Below are 18731 nucleotides of genomic sequence, written 5' to 3'. Positions count from 1 at the left end.
CTGCTGGAGGTTCTGGAGTTCTGGAGGTCACCCTGCTCTGGAGTCCACCGCACATATATCCAGGAGCAGCACCCTGCCGGTGGGGAGGAAACGCGGGGGATGCCCGGTCCCGGCCAGCGCCTCTCCCAGCCCGGTCGCTTGGTGCCATCTAGTGACCGCCGCGAGGGACCGAGCGGCTCGGATCGGCTTGGCACGGCTCGTCAATGCACGGCACTGCTCGCCTTGGCTCGGCAGCATAGGCACAAGCATTGCCTACAGACTAGGTGGCGGGGGAGGAAGGCAAAACAGCCCAGCACCGTGTTCAGCTACTAGGTAATTACCAGCCCCCAAATCACCCCAGAGCCTGAGCTAACCAGACACAGAATAATTAGAAATCGACAAATTAACATAGCCCAGGAACGAAGCATAGGATGCTTCAGATGGCAGTGTCAGAGCAGGCAAAGGTAAATAGTTTATTTGCAAGAGTATAAGGACATGTTTATATAGGGCTGGCTATGCCAGCTAGTTTCTAGTGGACACAAATTTACCAGGACAAGTTTTTTTTTTTCTTACTGGAGTTCAAGAACACTTTCGTAGTATGCTGAGTGATACCAAAGCCAAAGTACAGTCGTACAGTCAACCAAAATATTCAGAACCTATGAGTAAGGCTCCTGATATTAGCTCAGAAGTAATGAGATATTAATTGGGGGGGGGGGGGGGGGGGGGGGAAGAGGAGGATATCAAAATATCAACTGTCTGGCTTTTTATCCATGTAGGATTTACACTTTCAAATCACAATGTTTCTTTACTTTTCAAAGATGTGTTAGACACTTACATAGTGACAGAATGTCAGGAGCTATGTTTTTTTTAGGGGGGGTGGGGAGGGGGAGAGACACACCTTTACAATCAAAGTCATAAGAGTTTGTAATACTGAGTTTTCTTTTACTTAAAAGATCAGAACTAGGGCAATCGAGTTAGTATGCCCTCTCCTAGAGGTTTAAAACGATCAGTCCCTGACCCCCATACTCAGGAAAGCCTTTCAACTTGTTCTGGCATAAGCATTAAAACAGTCATGTTTTCAATGAAGTTTTTAGTTTTTTCTATTTCTCTGGCTGCCTGCAGGCAGTATTCATCCAGCAGCATGCAAATACATTAAGAGAAGAAGGCAAAATTAAAAGAGTCATTGGGAACTGAGAACTCAGCAGCTGTTTCCCCTTGAATTATCTACTTAGGAGTCCTTTCTCTGCATGTCTGACACTGGAACAAAAGAGGCTGCCGTCCCTCCTCCCAGCCATGGCTGACAACCTATGACAGACTATCTGGCAAGCTGCAGATCCATTACGGGCTTACTGGGAAGGCTCAGGAGACATCTATGATGCCACTTTCAGGCAGGGCCCTACACCTGCTAAAAGGATGGATAATTCCCAATCGGGATCCTTGGTGAAATGCCCTCCTGGGGCTTCTGTATGTTTTATTTAGTATTTTCATGTCAAGTTGCTCAAATGACTGTACAAGGACATGAAGCATGTCTCTATCTCTTGAGGGACACATCTCCTGATATTACCATTCAAAGCCCATCAAGCTGTCCTGTCTTTCAAACATAGCTCATCTCTCAGCTGGTGATGAAGGGTAACCTCTTTTGGCACTTTTTTCATCTGATCCGGACAACCCTGGAATACGCATGAGTTAACTTCCTGCAGCTCTGCATCCTGATTGACACTTGGATGCATCAACTGGATCCTCCCCTCAAGATATGAAGACCTTGTCATGTGTTGACAGACCTAATTGTTCCACAGAGTATCTTGAGTTTTACTCTGAAAGAACTGCTTTTCCTTGGCCAGCACAATTAACATGTGCGATGGCTTTTCTGGCTAAAACTCTGACTAATATTCAAAGTTTTTCTCACCTGAGAAGTCAGGCAAGTGCAACAAAATAGCTAAACAAAACAACTGCAAAGTAATATTAGTCTATTAGTTCTCCAAGTTTTTTTTGTTGTTGTTGTTATTACTATTTTAAGGGTCTTCAAGCTTGCCACTGAGGATTCAGAAGGATAAGTCAAGTATCTAGGCCTAAGTTTCCAGAAGTATCTCTGGTTTTGATTTGCTTGATTTTTAGATAGTCCTGTACTATTAGGCTTTGATAAGGCTTTGACCACCACTGGATTCAATGGAAAGAAGACTTGGGTCAAAAACAGTAACCATCACAGATGGCTAAGATATCCATGCTTCCAATTACCTCAGCACTAAACTATGCTGAGACGAATTGCAAAAAGCATTTAAACACCCTAAAATATGCAGTTGCAACAAATAAACCCACTTAAAACCCACTCTGCCCAATTAAAGATCAGCCAATAGATTTTAAATAAAAAGTAAAAAATATTAATCTTTCTGTTTTCTAACAACAAACCAGGAGGGCTGAAGTTTCCTCCAACCTGTGCCCTGTACCATTCTCCTCAAAAAGTTCACCCCAGAGATATCTCACCTTCTTTTTACCTTTCTTTCAAGTGTCTTCTTCATGTTCAGATGAAATGTCAGTCCCCTATTTTAAGCCAAAGTTTATGCAAGCTGAACATTTCAGTTAACCACACAACATTTGAAAAGGCAGACTCTAGGAGGATTCCAGGTTCTTGTCCTAGATGCCCCCCCACACACTTATTTAATCAAGTCTGTAAAAAGAAAGTTCACAATGTGATAACTATGTTCATTTTGGTCACACCCCACCCAACCATATGCTGTTGTTTTTTAGCACACATGGAATTTTTGCACGCTAGCAATATGTTGGAGCTTTCTGGGTTTTAAGTGCTGAAATTAAATTACTTCTGGTGTGAAAACTGAAACCACCTCCAGCAACATGCAAGAATTTCTGAAGTTGTTGCAGATTCCACAATATTTTGAGTGTGGAACAGAAGAGCTGTACCTCTTCTTTACTGTTTTCTTAAATTGGTTTACAATGCAGAGATATTTCAGATAACTTGCTTAGGGCACGTGTATACAGCACATTTCAGTGTGGCAAGATCATGGTGTGGCTTTGGAAATAATTAGTCCTGTTGAAGGAAAGCAAAGACAAAACAGTAACATAGCAACATTTCGCTCAAGATTGCTTGATTAAAACATACAAGCAGTAAACATGGACAGCTACAAGTTGTTTATTCAATTATCTTGAATTCCATGTTTCTTTTGCATGAAAAAGGTAACGGATGATGAAAGCATCAAAAGAAAAATCTTTTTTTTTTTTTTTTTTTTAAGTGAATTAGTTACAGGTTAAACACATCCTTATATAATTCTAAGTAGGAAGCGGAACTAATAGTGCAGTTCACTCCTTCAGATGCAAAGTTTTTGGTATCCAAAGACATTAATGTCACTTCATATTCCAAAGTGGCTGTCATGGTTAGGTTAGAGGTATTAATTTCTCTTTACTGAGAACTGCTGGAAACTTGGAACTTATAAAATCAAATATAAGAAATATTTTTAATATATGTTTTGCACACAGATAACAGAAAAGATTATGCATTATGGAGCTGCTTCTACTGGGTCTGGTACATATTTGCTACATTGATAATGTACTTAATTGTTCCATTTAAAAATTTTATACATTCAGTTATACCATATTCAGATAACTTATTATATATATAGCTCCAGTCATATATATCCAAGAATCTTGCAATTTTTAATGTACTTACCCACATAGCACCACAGAGATGCATTTAACAAGTAGTCTAGGACAGAGAAAGAAACAGAAAAAGAGCTCCCAATTTCCTGAGCTAAGACAGGAACAGTCTTTTCTCCAGGTAAATGACACATTTCAGTAGGAGGCTGTCACAGAGCTCAGCTTCTTAACATACAGAGAAAAAACATTTTGTCTCACAAGGATGCAGTTCATCTCCTTTGAGTCCACCCATCTTGAATAGCACAGGAACATCCCTCTTGTTCTGCCACCTCAACACCTCCCTTTCTTCCTCTTCTATCTTTGATTCCCACCTCTACCACAGAGCACCTTGATACTTCCACCAGAAGACTTGAAACATCTCCTCAGCCTCTCTCTACCCGCTTATAGCCAGCTAACTTATTAAATAATTCTGCTGGCCAAAAGAAGGCATTTTTCCTTTCTTTTTTTCCCAGAGCCCTCTCCAAATAATGGTCTGCTCTAGTTCACCTCCTTGTCTCTTCTTCAATATACAAAGAGCATATTCATTCAATTAAATATGGATTTCTATTCCTTTCCTGCCTGCTCCTTCTTGTTCTGCTGGATGCACAAGACCCAGCTTCTCTTCCTTCCACCCCTTCACCATGTGACACCTGCTGCAAGCTGGGAGACTGTTTAATTTCCCAAGTTCTTTGGTTGTGATGTGCCCTGTCTTCCCTCAGTAAGTCCATTTCTTCAACTTTGTCTTAGCTTCATGCAGCTAAAAGCTTCTGAGCTCTATTAAAGCAGTAGTCATCTCAGCAAAAATGCATGGTCCTGCTATACCAAGTGTTTCACAAGTTTACACAGAGGTTGTTTTTCCAACATCAGCCATCACAGAGCTGAACTTTAGGCATCCCACATGGATGAAGTTTCCATCCTGCTCACAGACCTGACAGACTTCCACCAAAAGCCAGCCTAATTACAAGAAGTTGGTATCAGTGTCATAATTCTATTTCTTCTTGTGTTTTTATTAATTAACATCACTATATTAATATGTATTAAAAGTGTTTATCTTCTTGTTTGTTTGTTTCTGTCTTAACAATACACCATACGGTGAAATAAAATATTTTTGAAGTCACAAATGGGAATTGTCTTGAAATTATCCAAACAGCAACAATGGAAAGAAGAATGGAAGTCAAGGCAATATGAAAGCCTCAGTGTTGAGCCACAGTGTTTAGCTAACAAAGGTTCGGTAACCGATATTGCACAAGGCTAAACCTTGGTCACTGCTGACATTGTACCGTTTAAAGAATCAGCAATAAGCAAAAACTTTTCATGGAAAACTCTGATAAGAATTCCAAACTGAATCTCATTTTCACTGTGTTTGGATCCCTTTTGTCTTTTTTCCATAATGATTCAAGCACTGAAGTATTTCTAGACAAAATGCTCTCAAAAAGTGTATTTTAAATTCAGAATGCTTGTACTTCAATGACAGTGGAATTAAGAAATACTTTTAGTCAAATTTCCAGTTGCTGTACTGAGATAAAAAGTAGTTTTTTTCTGCAGTTTGCATTTTGCAGTTAGAATCATAGAATATCCCAAGTTGGAAGGGACCCATAAGGATCATCGAGTCCAACCTCTGGCTCCACACAGGTCTACCCAAAAATTCAGACCATGTGACTAAGAGCACAGTCCAAATGCTTCTTAAACTCTGACAGCCTTGGTGCCATGACTACATCTCTGGGGAGCCTGTTCCAGTGCATGACAACTCTCTCAGTGAAGAACCTCTTCCTGACGTCCAGCATGAACTTCCCCTGTTGCAGCTCCATGCTGTTCCTGCAGGTCCTATCACTGGTCACTAAAGAGAATAGATCAGCGCCTGCCCCTCCACTCCCCCTCACAAGGAAGCTGTAGGCCACAATGAGGTCTCCCCTCAGCCTCCTCTTTTCCAGGCTAAACAGGCCAAGTGACCTCAGCCGCTCCTCATATGTCTTCCCCTCTAGACCCTACAACATCTTTGTTGCCCTTCTTTGGACACTCTCTAATAGTTTCACATTCTTTTTGTACTGTGGTGCCCAGAACTGCACATAGTACTCAAGGTGAGGCCACACCAGTGCAGAGCAGAGCAGGACAATCCTTTCCCTCAACTGACTAGCAATTCTGTGCTTGATGCCCCCCAGGGTGCAGTTGGCCCTCCTGGCTGCCAGGGCACACTGCTGACTAATATTCATCTTGCTATCTACCACAACCCACAGATCCCTTTCTGCAGGGCTGTTCTCCAGCATCTTGTAGCCCAGTCTGTACTGGGTTGCCCTGTCCCAGGTGCAGGACCAGGCACTTGCTCTTGTTGAACTTCATGCGGTTGGTGATTGCCCAGCTCTCCAATCTGTCCAGATCTCTCTGCAAGGCCTTTTCACCCTCAACAGAGTCAACAACTCCTCCAGTTCATAAACAAATCATGAACTGGAAGGAAACAAAAAAAAATAGAGAAAAAATATTTTTTATCTTTTGGGAACTATTCACTCAAAGTGCTTAGAGTAGGTCAGGGGAAGAATTGTTTTCACCATCTTTGAAAAAAAGCAATATGCTCCAGGTAAAACTTCCATCACCCTCTGTGAGTGTGATTTTTTTTAAGGAAGCAAACAAACACTTTCCTCCCCCAAAACGAATCTTAAATCAAAGCTTCCTCCCAGAAGGTCAGATATTTCTTGTATAAACCTTAAATACACACAGCTGTGTATTTTTTTTTAGAACAAAGACTCACACCAGCTTCTTTTAGTATTCCCTTGTCATCATGAACCAGCAGGAATCACAATGAGGTACCGGACAGGTTAATAACACCTGCTTAGGAGGGTCAGAAAAATGCTGGCATCCTCTTCCTCTTCAAGGAAAACCCAGGCATAGGTCTGAAGTGTTTTGCAGACCCTAGAACATTATTTTATTGGATTCTAAATATAAATGTTTATTATGATTTGTAGTTTCAAGCAAGCAGCATTCTGCATTGGCGTGTTACTGAGCCAAAGGCAGGCCTACTGACGATATGGCATGGTATCTTTCCTCCATTTGAATGTTCAGAACTACCTTTGGACAATTAGACATAAGACTATATTTCCCAAATTTGCATAAAATGAGAATCACACAGATGGACAACACATGCTTCCCATAAGTCCAGTGTGAAAATTACTCTATCACTTGTCGTTGTACCCAATCTTTCCACATTTCTGGCAATTCACATCTTAAACAAACAAGAATTGTGACAAGCAAAACAGATGGTCTCTCCTCCTCCTTCCTAAAAAGTTCCAAAGGCACATTTCCCAAAATTCTTGCTTTATAATGGTGCCATTCCACTTGTCACAGCAGTTTTGAAAGAACTTTCTGTAACACACAAATAGCAGGCCTAAGCCTCTTTTACAGTAAGATCCTTTAAAACTTTCCTGTAAGTGCAAAGGATTTACACAGGGAATGAGCTAAAGCCCCTAGGACTTCTAGGTGAATTTAAAGAGGTGTCAGTCAAGACATTTAAAGCAGGCTTGCTATTCAAAGACTAACAGTGCAGATTCTGTTTCCTTCTCCATTTATAACCAGACTATTAATTTAATCGGTATTTTGCGTGAGCCCATTATTCACTACGTGAGAGATTTATCAAATGTATATATTCGCTAAGGAAAGAATGTCCTGCAACAAAAAGCAGTACCTAATCAGTGGCACATACACCTCTCCGCTGGGAGTGTTCACAATGAGTATATATCTAAGAATGGCTTTGTGTCTCACAGCATATCAGCCTTCTCATTTTGCCTTTCTCTCCACTCTTTGTGGTCTTCTGCTCAAATGTATTAACTATGACTACAGTTATCCACCTGCTGCACAGAAGAAGCTCTGTGGTGTTTGGAGAGATGTTACAGGCAAATGCACCTTGCAAGGTTTATGGAGTAACGGACCACCCCATGCCAGTAACTTCCCACCATGCTGATGGTGGGAAAAAAAATGTCAAGTATGGAAAAATCTTTGAGGAACCCATAAACAAAGCCTTCAGAACACAATGAAAGGTAAGCAACAGCAATACAAAAGAGACCGCAAAAATATGACCAGGAGTGTAACCCAGTTCTGTCTCTAAGCAACACAGCAAAACTGAAAAAAGCAACCTCTTATTTCACCAGAAACAAGTATTAATAAGCTATACGTCCATCCCAGAATCATACCAGTAACCTCTGCAATACCAGTTCATAAACTTTTCTCAGTCTATACAACTATGTGTATATGCGTATAGATTTAGTAGGCATACAAATGAATCCGAATTACAAGAGAAGCTGCCTCTGTGTCTTTTCGTTACTCCAGTTGAAGCTATTCCACTGTGTAAAGAAGAAGTAAATCAAGATTCAGTAAGCCAGAAAGATGGCAGATGAGCAAGCAGAAGTAAGGTCTGTGGTTAAGGTACCACTGAAGGAATAGTAAGTGTGCTCCCTATCAGAAGACAAGATACAAACTTGACTGTCTTCTTGCTGCACGTTCTTCCTCCATTGCTCTACCATAGAAAAGGTGAGACATCGTTATTCCTGTCTTAAAGGAAAACAATTGTTGTCAGCTGCATTTTGAGAGAAGTCTGATGCTGTCAGAGTACATCAGGTGGTGTCAGACAACACCTACTTAAGGAGCCTCTAAGCCAGGTTAGAGGAAGGAAAGCAATTTACTAAGCACCATAAGGAATTGAGTATGACTGCGAGGCCTGTGGCAGCATACACTGAGAGGCATGGTGATGAGGACCTGCTAATAGCAGATAGGCAGATGTTTTCTTCCAGACTGCAATTTCAGACTCATGTGCCTCAGGAGCTCTCTTAATTGTCCCTGTTTGGCCCTAACCCTTGTTTACAGCTGGTGTATTTAATCCCCTACCCAGAAGACATAGGGAGGGCTACATATTCTGTATTAAAGCAATGGCAAGCTTTATGGCCAAAACCACTGCCACGGTGAACTCTCTGACACTGAAAGGTTGTGGCCTAACTTGTTGCCATTCAGGGGGACTTTGACAGGCTGGAGGGTTGGGCCAAGAGGAACATCATGAAGGGCAAGTGCAGGGTCCTGCGCTTCGGGAGGAATAACCCCAAGCACCAGTAGAGGCTGGGGGCTGACCTGCTGGAAAGCAGCTCTACAGAGAGGAACTGGGAGTCCTGGTGGACAGCAGGATGACCATGACCCAGCAATGTGCCCATGTGGCCAAGAAGGTCAATGGTATTCTGTGCTGCATTCAGAAGAGTGCTGCCAGCAGGCCAAGGGAGGTGATCCTCCCCCTCTATTCAACCCTGGTGAGGCCACATCTGTAGCATTGTGTCCAGTTCTCGGCTCCCCAGTACAAGAGGGACATGGAGATCCTGGAGAGAGTCCAGCAGAGGGCTACTAAGATGATCAGGGGACTGAAGCACCCATCGTACAAGGACAGTCTGAGAGAGCTGGGCCTGTTTAGCCTAGAAAAGAGAAGACTGAAAGAGAAGACTCATCAATGTGTACAAATATCCGAGGGGAGGGTGTCATGAGGATGGATCCAGTGTCTTTTCAGTTGTGCCCAACAACAGGATGAGAGGCAACATACACAAACTGAAGCACAGGAGGTTCCAACCAAATATAAGGGGGCACTTCTTTGCTGTGAGGGTGACAAAGCACTGAACAGGTTGTCCAGAGAGGTTGTAGAGTCTCCTTCTCTGGAGATATTCAAAACCCGCCTGGATGCCATCCTGCACAATGTGCTCTGGGTGATCCTGCTCGGCAGGGGGGTTGGACTGGGTGATCTTCAGAGGTCCCTTCCAGTCTCGGCCATTCTGTGATTCTGTGACTCCTACTTACAACTTGGAAGTGTGTTTTACACATAAATTCAGATACTTGTGGGTATGAAAAGGAAACAGTAGAAATGCATACTTAATATACAGCATGTTGTGTAACAGGACAGAGTGCCATGAATGTTTTCTTGTATCTCTAGGCAACCTCAGTCACTGATGTTAGCTCCATAATTAACTGACTGGATGGCACCTAAGGCTGATTTGTCGGTTGAGAAGAAACGGAAAATACAGAGTTTCTTGCTAATGATCAGGATCTGCCACTCTCACTTACAATGAATATCATATGATTCCCTGAATTGTCTCTTTAGTTTTAGTTGACCAGGTCAATTTATCATTAAATTAGGTTAAGCAGTAATGTATGCCAAAAATATTCCCACTGGTACTATTGGACTATTTCTAGAATAGATTACTATTCATGTTTATCCCTGCTATTGTTCCCCTCCCCTAAATAATGCAGAACACAGCAGAAGTAAGGGTAATTTCATACTACAATCCATAGCAAAAAGAAGAAGTCTTACCTAAAGCATTTATAAATTCACATGCTTCTAGCTAAACATAAATGATAAATGTTTCTGTTTACAGAAGGTAAATATCTATCTATACTGGTAGGTCAAGACAAATTTACATTCATATATAAACACTTCTGACTGTTACACTGTCACATCAGTTGTAGTCAGTATGTAAAACCAAAATAAATGAGTTTATTGTTATATTTAAGATTATTTGATACTTATAATTTGAAAAATAATATCATCATGTTAACATACTAGTTTGTGAAAGGTACATCCAAAGTCTTCTATTTGATCATACATTTCATACATGTAATCACAAATTTCCCATTCCAGTCTGGCAGTGTGTTTTAAGTCTAGCTTGAAGTGATCACTTCTGAAGCAAAAAGCTCATTCAGTTTCTATACCCAGCCAGCTCATTGGAGTCTCTGCTTTATACTTAAAAACTGCACCTACACTGTAGAGTCAGGACAAACTCTTCCTCTGCTTCAGCTGCATTTAAAACTAGATGAGGTATCTCTGTAGCACTTACATCTAGAGAACAAGTATCTTCTAAGAATGGAAATTAATCTAAAAATGAACTATTTTTTTTTCCCCTGATGAGAAACATCTTGCTAGTTTAAAAACCAAAACATGGAACTCATTTTGCATGACACAAATGGACCCAGACTGTGAAGTGTAGGGAAAATATAAAATAAAATAAAATAAAATAAAATAAAATAAAATAAAATAAAATAAAATAAAATAAAATAAAATAAAATAAAATAAAATAAAATAAAATAAAAGAGAGAGACCTGTTAGTAAACAGCACATACACTTTATCAGCTCAACATTTCCTTCCAGGGATATGGAACACTGTTATCATCAGCTACAGATGGAATCCAGCATAAGCAGAAGTGTAATTAGTCCACACTAATGATAGGCAGCTATGTACAACCTCTGCCTCTCAACAAACAAAGATTTCTGAAGTGGAAGCTCGAAGGCAAAAAGCAAAGAGATTCCTGTAAACATCTGTGCCATTTGCCCTGTTGCCTTCTGGTGGTGAAAACTGCTGATGCAAGAGCATCCTCACTAGCTAACTTCAAAAGGTCTGTGTCCCTCCTGATACACCTGTGGGCATCTGCCTAGCTTGAGAGACCTAAGGGCATTGCATAGGGAAGAAACAGCATAGGCCAAGTTCTTTAAAACTAATCACTGCAGTCTGGCAAATTTTTGGCTTGCAGCCACCCCCAGCAGCCATTCAAAACTGCCAGGTGGCTCTGTCTTGCCAGCGAGATGATTTGGCAGAGATTTTGAAATGAAGCAATTCAAAGTGAAAATCATCTGCCCTTTCCAAACAGAACTGTCTCAAACACTTGATTAGATTTCAATCCCAAATAGATATTTTTCCATTCAAATTAACTGACTGCAAAATAAACCATTTTTGTCCTATCCTATCAAGCTACTTGTGCCTCATAACAGCTTTGCAGTGTTTTTGCATATTGTCTTTGCTCAGGCATGGATTTTATAATGGAAACTGACAGGATATGTTGTAAATGGAAATTATATTTTGGTAATCTTGGGAAATAGGAACCTGATGTTAATAAAAACTTGGGAGCCACAAGGTACATAAGCCCTCAGCTTCCTGCAACATGGTATCTCATCTCCTGCAGCAGAACTTGCTAAGAGAAAAAAATGGTATGGGATGCTAAATATGAGCAGAGGTGCTTGAGAGGCTCTTAACAGATTTAGTTTTGATTATAAAATATTAAATAGTCAAACCAGAACCTGAACTACTTTTATAAATTTTCTGATCTCAGAAAGATTTCCAATGTTGAAACTGTTTTAAGATCTTATTTTCTTGGGTTTTAGTGCCAAATCATTTAACTCCTGTGTTGAAGACTTTTTGTTTGGGAACTCGATCTTATTTACACCATGAAGAGTTAAGGAGTTAAAAAAAATGTCAGCATCACCTTGGGATTCAGTCACACCATTATTACCTACCCTTTTGCATCACGGTTCAGTGATGTCACTGTGCATGCCCACATGAGGTAGTCACCCAAGTAGGTTAGACAACATACGCACTATCCTTTTCTTCTTGTGTTTTTTACATGCAGATATGTCACAGCTGCAAGGCCTTGTGCCAAGACAGAGAGGACTGCAAGGCAGGTTTTCTGCCTCCTTTCCCTGCACTACCAGCTGCCCACCTGTGCAGCTCAGAGGAAGCCTCTCCACTCCTTTACTCAGTTACCTACCCGTAACACAGGGATAACCATGCTTAGTGGATTCACTACAGTCTGAACTTCATTAGGCATAATTCATGCCATTACAACGAGCATTTCTGCAATCCATAGTACAAAGTATCAGTTTCTGCCTTTTGCTACAAGGCAAAAAGTATAATTAGCCTAACATCATTATCATAGGTTTCACAGTTACTGTAAGACTGAAAAAACATCTTCACAGCTATTTTAAGGCCAGTGGGAGTTCTCTGGCTCGTCCTCTTGCATAAGAGTTTGTAAAGTTTTTTTTGTTTGTTTTTGTTTTGTTGTTGTTTTTTTTTTAGTGATTCCTCCACCAAACCCACTCATCCATAGTTTAGATGTAACAATTTTCATCCCCTTTTTACTTGCGCTTTTCAAGAAGAGGCGTTAACTTCTGTCAAGCCTCCGGGCAATAAAGCTGCCTTCTTAAGTTCTCCTTTGAGATCTTTCAGAAATAGTCCACAGAGAACCAGCAGTCTCCTGACTAAACTGATTAGAGCTTATTGTGTTCACTGCTTCAACTATTTGCACTCCCATCTCCAAAGAGCTGTTTCTGCTTACACAGACCCAGGCAAACCTGCTGAGAGCAGCAGAACTTCAAACCAGATGTGATGTTTAAGGGATAGGGTGGCCATAGAAGGAGATTTTTCCAACCACTGGTGTAAGTGTGCCACCCTCTGGACAGTGGTCTGTCTGAATCACCTTTTCCAGACTGCACCAAAATCTTGAGATTTGATCTCAGTGGTGCCAGTCCCATCCAATAAGTTGAACCAAACCAAAAGCAAACTGCATCCATGCAGTGCTGAGTCCTGATTAGCCCAACCACAAGCAAAATGGAAGCTTTCCATTAGTAGCTCTGTAGCCCACTGCTGGAAACAGACCTGATTCTGTGCCATCAAGCACTGCAATTCATTTTCGGATATTGAATTGACCTGCAAAAATCTACATAATTTTCCTTTACCCATGGACCACTGAGCTCCTTTCCAATCTACCTGTTACAGCTAGCAGAGACACATGAACCGCAGTACCACCCAAGTCAGAAGATGGGTTAGCAGTGTATTTTGGAGTCTGTCTTGCACTAAACAGCAAGTCTCCTTTACAGATATTGCCAAGGTAAAATGCAAACTGAAATGCAAAATGCAAATAGAGGAGAAGACCATAAAACCACCCTAATGAAAGTAAGCAGTCCAGTGACTCTCCAGACGGGGGGCAGACTATGAAAACTCTTCCCTTCAGGGAGATGGACACAGTACAGCAGCATCTCTCAGTGTTCTTTCCTGCTAGCTAGAGGCCCTACAGTTCATAAGCCCACAAGATTGCCTTCAAGTTCTACGATTTGTCACAATGTTCCCAGGCCATCCTAGACTATTCCTTCTTGGTTGAAAACTCTAGGTTTTGTTATTACGTCCTCATAGTGGCATCTTACTTCTTGGAAGCAGTGTTCCTTAGTGGGCAATTTTATAAGTGATCAGATTTCAATGGATTAAAATGTGATGAAAGTGCAGCATAAAGCAAACTAAAATTGAAAGCCTGTGTTTGTAGAATAGACTTATCTAGTGTTTGATAGATGGAGAAAAGATTAAAGAACGAGAGATCCCTACAGAAAAGAGCTTTGTCCAAAACACATCCTCACTGGACAGTAAATTGACCAGCAGCCAGTAGTTTTGAAAATTGAAATTGACCAGTAGTTTCAAGGAAGAAACTACCTTCTCACAATTGGACTATGAGATTAAAAGTAGTGTTAAAAAAATAAACTTAGAAAATCTGAGCAGATAGTATATACTGTGACATGGCCACAGCATCATATCCCAGGCTCACTCAGCATGCAGAATAAGTAGATGTGCAAAATCTTATTCAATTTTTCCATGTATCTTCCCTCAAGAGATGGTTTGAGTATTATTTGTACTGCCACAACACAGTCTTTTATCAGCTATGATGTTATTTATTACCTCCTGGAAGTTTATGTGATGATGTCATTTCACAATAACTGATTCACAGCCATGAATTTGTCTCACCAGCATGCCCCAGAGATGAAGGCAAAGACATTTCACAGAAAGGAGGCTGAGGCACAGGGGCATTAAGGTCCAGTTTAATTGATTGTCCCTCAGGTGATTTTCAAAAGTATTTAGCATTATACAACATGATGCACCAGACAAAACCTAAGATAAATTTGTATGTATGACTCATGCAGCATCACATCTTATCTCTGTAGCAGAAATAGAGATCTCACCAAATTGTTCAAGCGACTCCTGAGATATCTTCCAGATAAAGCATTAAGCGACTGTTGTTAGAGACTTCACATTCATTAGTGATGGGATGAAGGTTTCACAAGCAATGCTGATTTTGGTATTTCCCTACTGTAAATTTCATTGTATAGCACTCCACATGAGTTGAACCAAAGCTGAGGTTTTCACATTCACTTTAGGGGCACAGCTAACAGTTGTTTCTCCCACCCATACTCTTCACATTTGTCCTGTTTCACCCAAGCTTCTCCCTCTTCTCCTAGCCAGTCATCTCTTTGCTACAGGCTAGCTCAGCTTTTCACTCCCTAACAGCACTTACAAATATTTTTTTTTCCCAGCTTCTTCCTTTCTACTTTTTCTACATTTTTTTTTTTTTTTAAATCCAATGTGGCAGATCCCTGTGTTTACCACATAGACACTTGGAGAGAGGAAGACCAGGTGAGAACGTTCAGTGGCTATTACCAGCTGAAAGCTAGAGTCTTACAATGAAAAGTATTAGAGAGGCTCACCTAAGGAGTATTCCTAGCAGCTCTGTCTTCAGTGGTTGCAGTGGGGACTGCCACAACTGACTTTTCATATTAATACCAAGATGACACTTTCCTCGCTGTTACTAAGCATTGCATAAAATACACTTCATAATGCTGGTTTCTTCAACTTAGCAACCAGCAGTGCTGTAAGGTCTAGTCTGTATTTCAGTGCTTTGTCTGTGTAGTTGCAGTAGCTAAAAGTGCAGGGAAAAAAGAAACCAGAATACTGTAACACTGAAGTTACTGCTTGTTTAAATTATATCTCCACCAAGAAAGCTTACAAAGATCCCAACACAAGCCTTTCCAGCACAGATGCAGGCCTTTAGCACGTCAACAGTCAATAAACAGCATAGGGTTCCCTCATCTCACAGTCCCAGAACAATCCTGAGATATAGTTTAGTGTCATGTCTATACTCTGCTTTTGAGGAAAAATCATGGAACAGCAATACCACAAGCAGGATTTGAACTGCCTGCATAACCTCTTATCAGTAAAATCCAACTCTTGTTCTTCAGCGATCAACTAATCCGTACTGTGCCACCAGTAAATCATATAACATGTAGCACATGTTGTAAAACAAAGCTTTTCTTTCAGCAGGCTCAAATATCTTTTCTTTCAGTAACAGAATTTAATCTATTAAATAAACGTGATCTTTTCCACGTTAAGCTAAGGCCAGGAAGATCTGTAATAACCTTGTCTTTTTAACTCTGTACTGCAGGAAAAAAAAAAAAAAAAAAAAAAAAAAAGTGAAAAAGCTGAAAAAAACTCTGTGTCAAAAGATTATTCAGTGTCTGACACTTAGTGGCCAAAATATAGTATTGCATTCATAGTCAGGCTACAGAACTCAGTACCTCTTCAGAAGTAACACTGTTCAAATGTGACCCCACTGGGTACACCAATAGAAATATTAAAGAACACACAATCTGCCATCTTGGTAGTTTATTAGCATGTGTTTTCAAGCTACAGTGAAAATAAAGCCTGAGTTTCAATCATAGGTAATTGAACCTAAAGAGAAGCCACAAAATCCAAACATTGTAGTTTAGTTATTCCAGAATTAATGAAATATTTTCTGTCTGATCATACACTACTGATAACAGGCTCTTCTTTCACATTTGTGTCTTGAAAAATGCCTGCCACGCTACTGGCATACTTTAATAACAGTCTGTGGGAGTTCAAGCCTGCTACTTGGGCAACTTAAGAAAAAGACTACTAAAATGTGAAGTTAATTCTGCCCAAAATGTTATCTACATACAATCACTGAAGTCAGTTTATTTTAAAATAAGCCATGAAATAAAAATAAATAGACACACCTAAGAATTACTAACAAACTTCATGAACATACTTAACTTGCTGCAAAATAAATCAGAATGTCACAGTACATTCTGATGTACTGTATGCCGTAAAATCTATTACTGCATTTTAAAAAATGAAATAATATTAAATATATACATATACATATACATACATATAATACAAATGAAGTCCCCAAGAGGACTTTCATGGTATAGTATTAGCGTTTAGGCTTTGTTTTGTATCCTCAGACCTACATTCAAGGCAGATTGGTGTGAAACCCAGCCACACAAGACAGGGATGAGAACATCATCTTCTGAGAATACTGTCTAGAAAATGTGGTGTGACTAAACCACTCTAGCCCTAGTGAGTAACTTTGGCTGACATGGTCAGAATCAGAAATGCAGAGGTAATCCTGCAGATTCAGGGAATCTAATGAACTCCTCCAAGAAAAGGGCACTACAACACATGAGATACCCTCTAGTGTCACATTTAGTATAATGTGTATAAATCATCCAAGAAAAAAATAATAATAGCAATAATTTAAAAAAAAAGAAAAATAACCAAATGCAGTAGATTTAGCTTAAGTCTTATAAATCCTATAAACTCCTTTTGCATAGCAAGGAACAGGGTTTGACCAGAGGTGTAGAATATTGTCCAGGAAAGACATTCCAATAAAGGCACAAGAGATGTCAAACAGAAACTCAACATCAGAGATGCATAATAAGTTTGGTACTTTGCTTTTTGGGCTTATGGACTAGAATATTCTGAATTACCTTCAAAGCACTGATTGCTTGGTTCTGAATCTGAGGCACATATGCCAGAAATAATTCTGCATATCTGTTCCAAAGTCATGTTCTGTGGAACAGGAACTTCCCTAGCTCAGAAATCAAGCTGGTCATGCATGGCATTTTTGGAAAATAAATAAATAAATACTATCATGAAACCAGTACATTTTGCAAACTTCTCATTCCACTTGTTTTCTAAAAAGGAGTGATGGTGCAACCTTGACATTAGAGAGCATGGGATATTCCTTTCTTCATACACCAGGAAGAAGTCACTTGTTCACAGGCCCTGGTCATCCTGGGACAGTTTAACCACTCCAGTATCTGTTAGAAGAGCAACACAGCAGGGCACAAGCAATCCAGGAGCTTGTGCATTAGTTAGTAGTAGTGCATTAATTATAACTTCCTGTGATCAAGGAGACAACAAGGAGATGTGCTGTTATAGAATCATAGAATATCCCAAGTTGGAAAGGACCCTCCCACAAGTATCACTGAGACCTGGCCCCACAGAGGACCACCCCAAAATGAGACCATATGTCTGAGAGCACTGTCCAAATGCTACTTGAACTCTAGCAGGCTTTGTGACAAAACCACTTCCCTGCAGACCCTGTTCCAGTGTCTGACCACTCTTCACCCAGTGAAGAACCTTTTCCTGATATCCAGACTGAACCTCCCCTGTTGCAGCTTCAGACCATTCCCTTGGGTACTATCACTGGCCACAAGAAATGAAAGATCAGCGCCTGCCCCTTTGCTCCCCTCGCGAGGAAGCCATAGGCCACCATGAGGACTCCATTCAGACTTCTCTTCTCTACTCTAGGCTGAACAAACCAAATGACTTCAGTCACTCCTCATATGTCTTTCCATCTAGATTTTTCACCATCTTTGTTGCCCTCCTTTGGACATTCCCTAATAGTTTGTGCTCTTCTGCACCTCATACTTAAACACATGGAAGAGTTCAACAGGGATGTGAAGGCTGAGGGCAGCTTTGGCTGAAGTGACTATGGTATGGTGGTTTTCAGGATCCTGAGAGTAGGGAGCAAAGCCAATAGCAGGATTCCAAGCCCTGGACCTCAAGAGAGTAGATTCTGGCCCCTTCAGGAAACTACTTGGAAGAATCACATGAGATACAGACCTGGAGAAGAGGGATGCAGGGTAGATTGTTGATTTTCAGGGACCACCTCCTACAAGATCAGGTATGATCCATTCCCACTTTCATAAAGTCAACAAAAAGTGGCAAGAGGCATCCATGAGTCAACAGAGAGCTCCTGATTAAATTCAGACTTAAAAAGGAAGCATAAAAGAGAAAGAAGTAGGGTCAGGTCACACAGCAGAAGTGTAGAAACATTGTCTGAGCATGTGATGAGGTTAGGAAAGCCAAAGACCAGAGGGAGTTGAATCTGAAGATGGATGTGAAGGGCAATAGAAAACATTTCTGTAGGTACAAAAACATCAAAAGGAAGAATAGGGAAAACACTGGCCCACTGCTGAATTGGACAGGGGATCTGGTGACAAAGCATGTGGAAAGGGCTGAGGTGCTCAATGCATTATTTACCTCGGTCTTTACCAGCAAGGTAGGCCTTCTGGAACCACAGGCCCATTAGACCAATGTAAAAGCCTGGAGCAAGGATGACTTACTTTTGGTGGGAAGGATCAGGTAAGGGAATAGTTAAACAAACCAAACATACACAATAGGTGCATGGGGCCTGAC

This window comes from Anas platyrhynchos, chromosome 2, assembly GCF_047663525.1.
Source record: "Anas platyrhynchos isolate ZD024472 breed Pekin duck chromosome 2, IASCAAS_PekinDuck_T2T, whole genome shotgun sequence".
Classification (NCBI taxonomy): domain Eukaryota; kingdom Metazoa; phylum Chordata; class Aves; order Anseriformes; family Anatidae; genus Anas; species Anas platyrhynchos.
The sequence above is the reverse complement of the archived record's forward strand: the minus strand, read 5'-3'. Positions refer to the sequence as shown.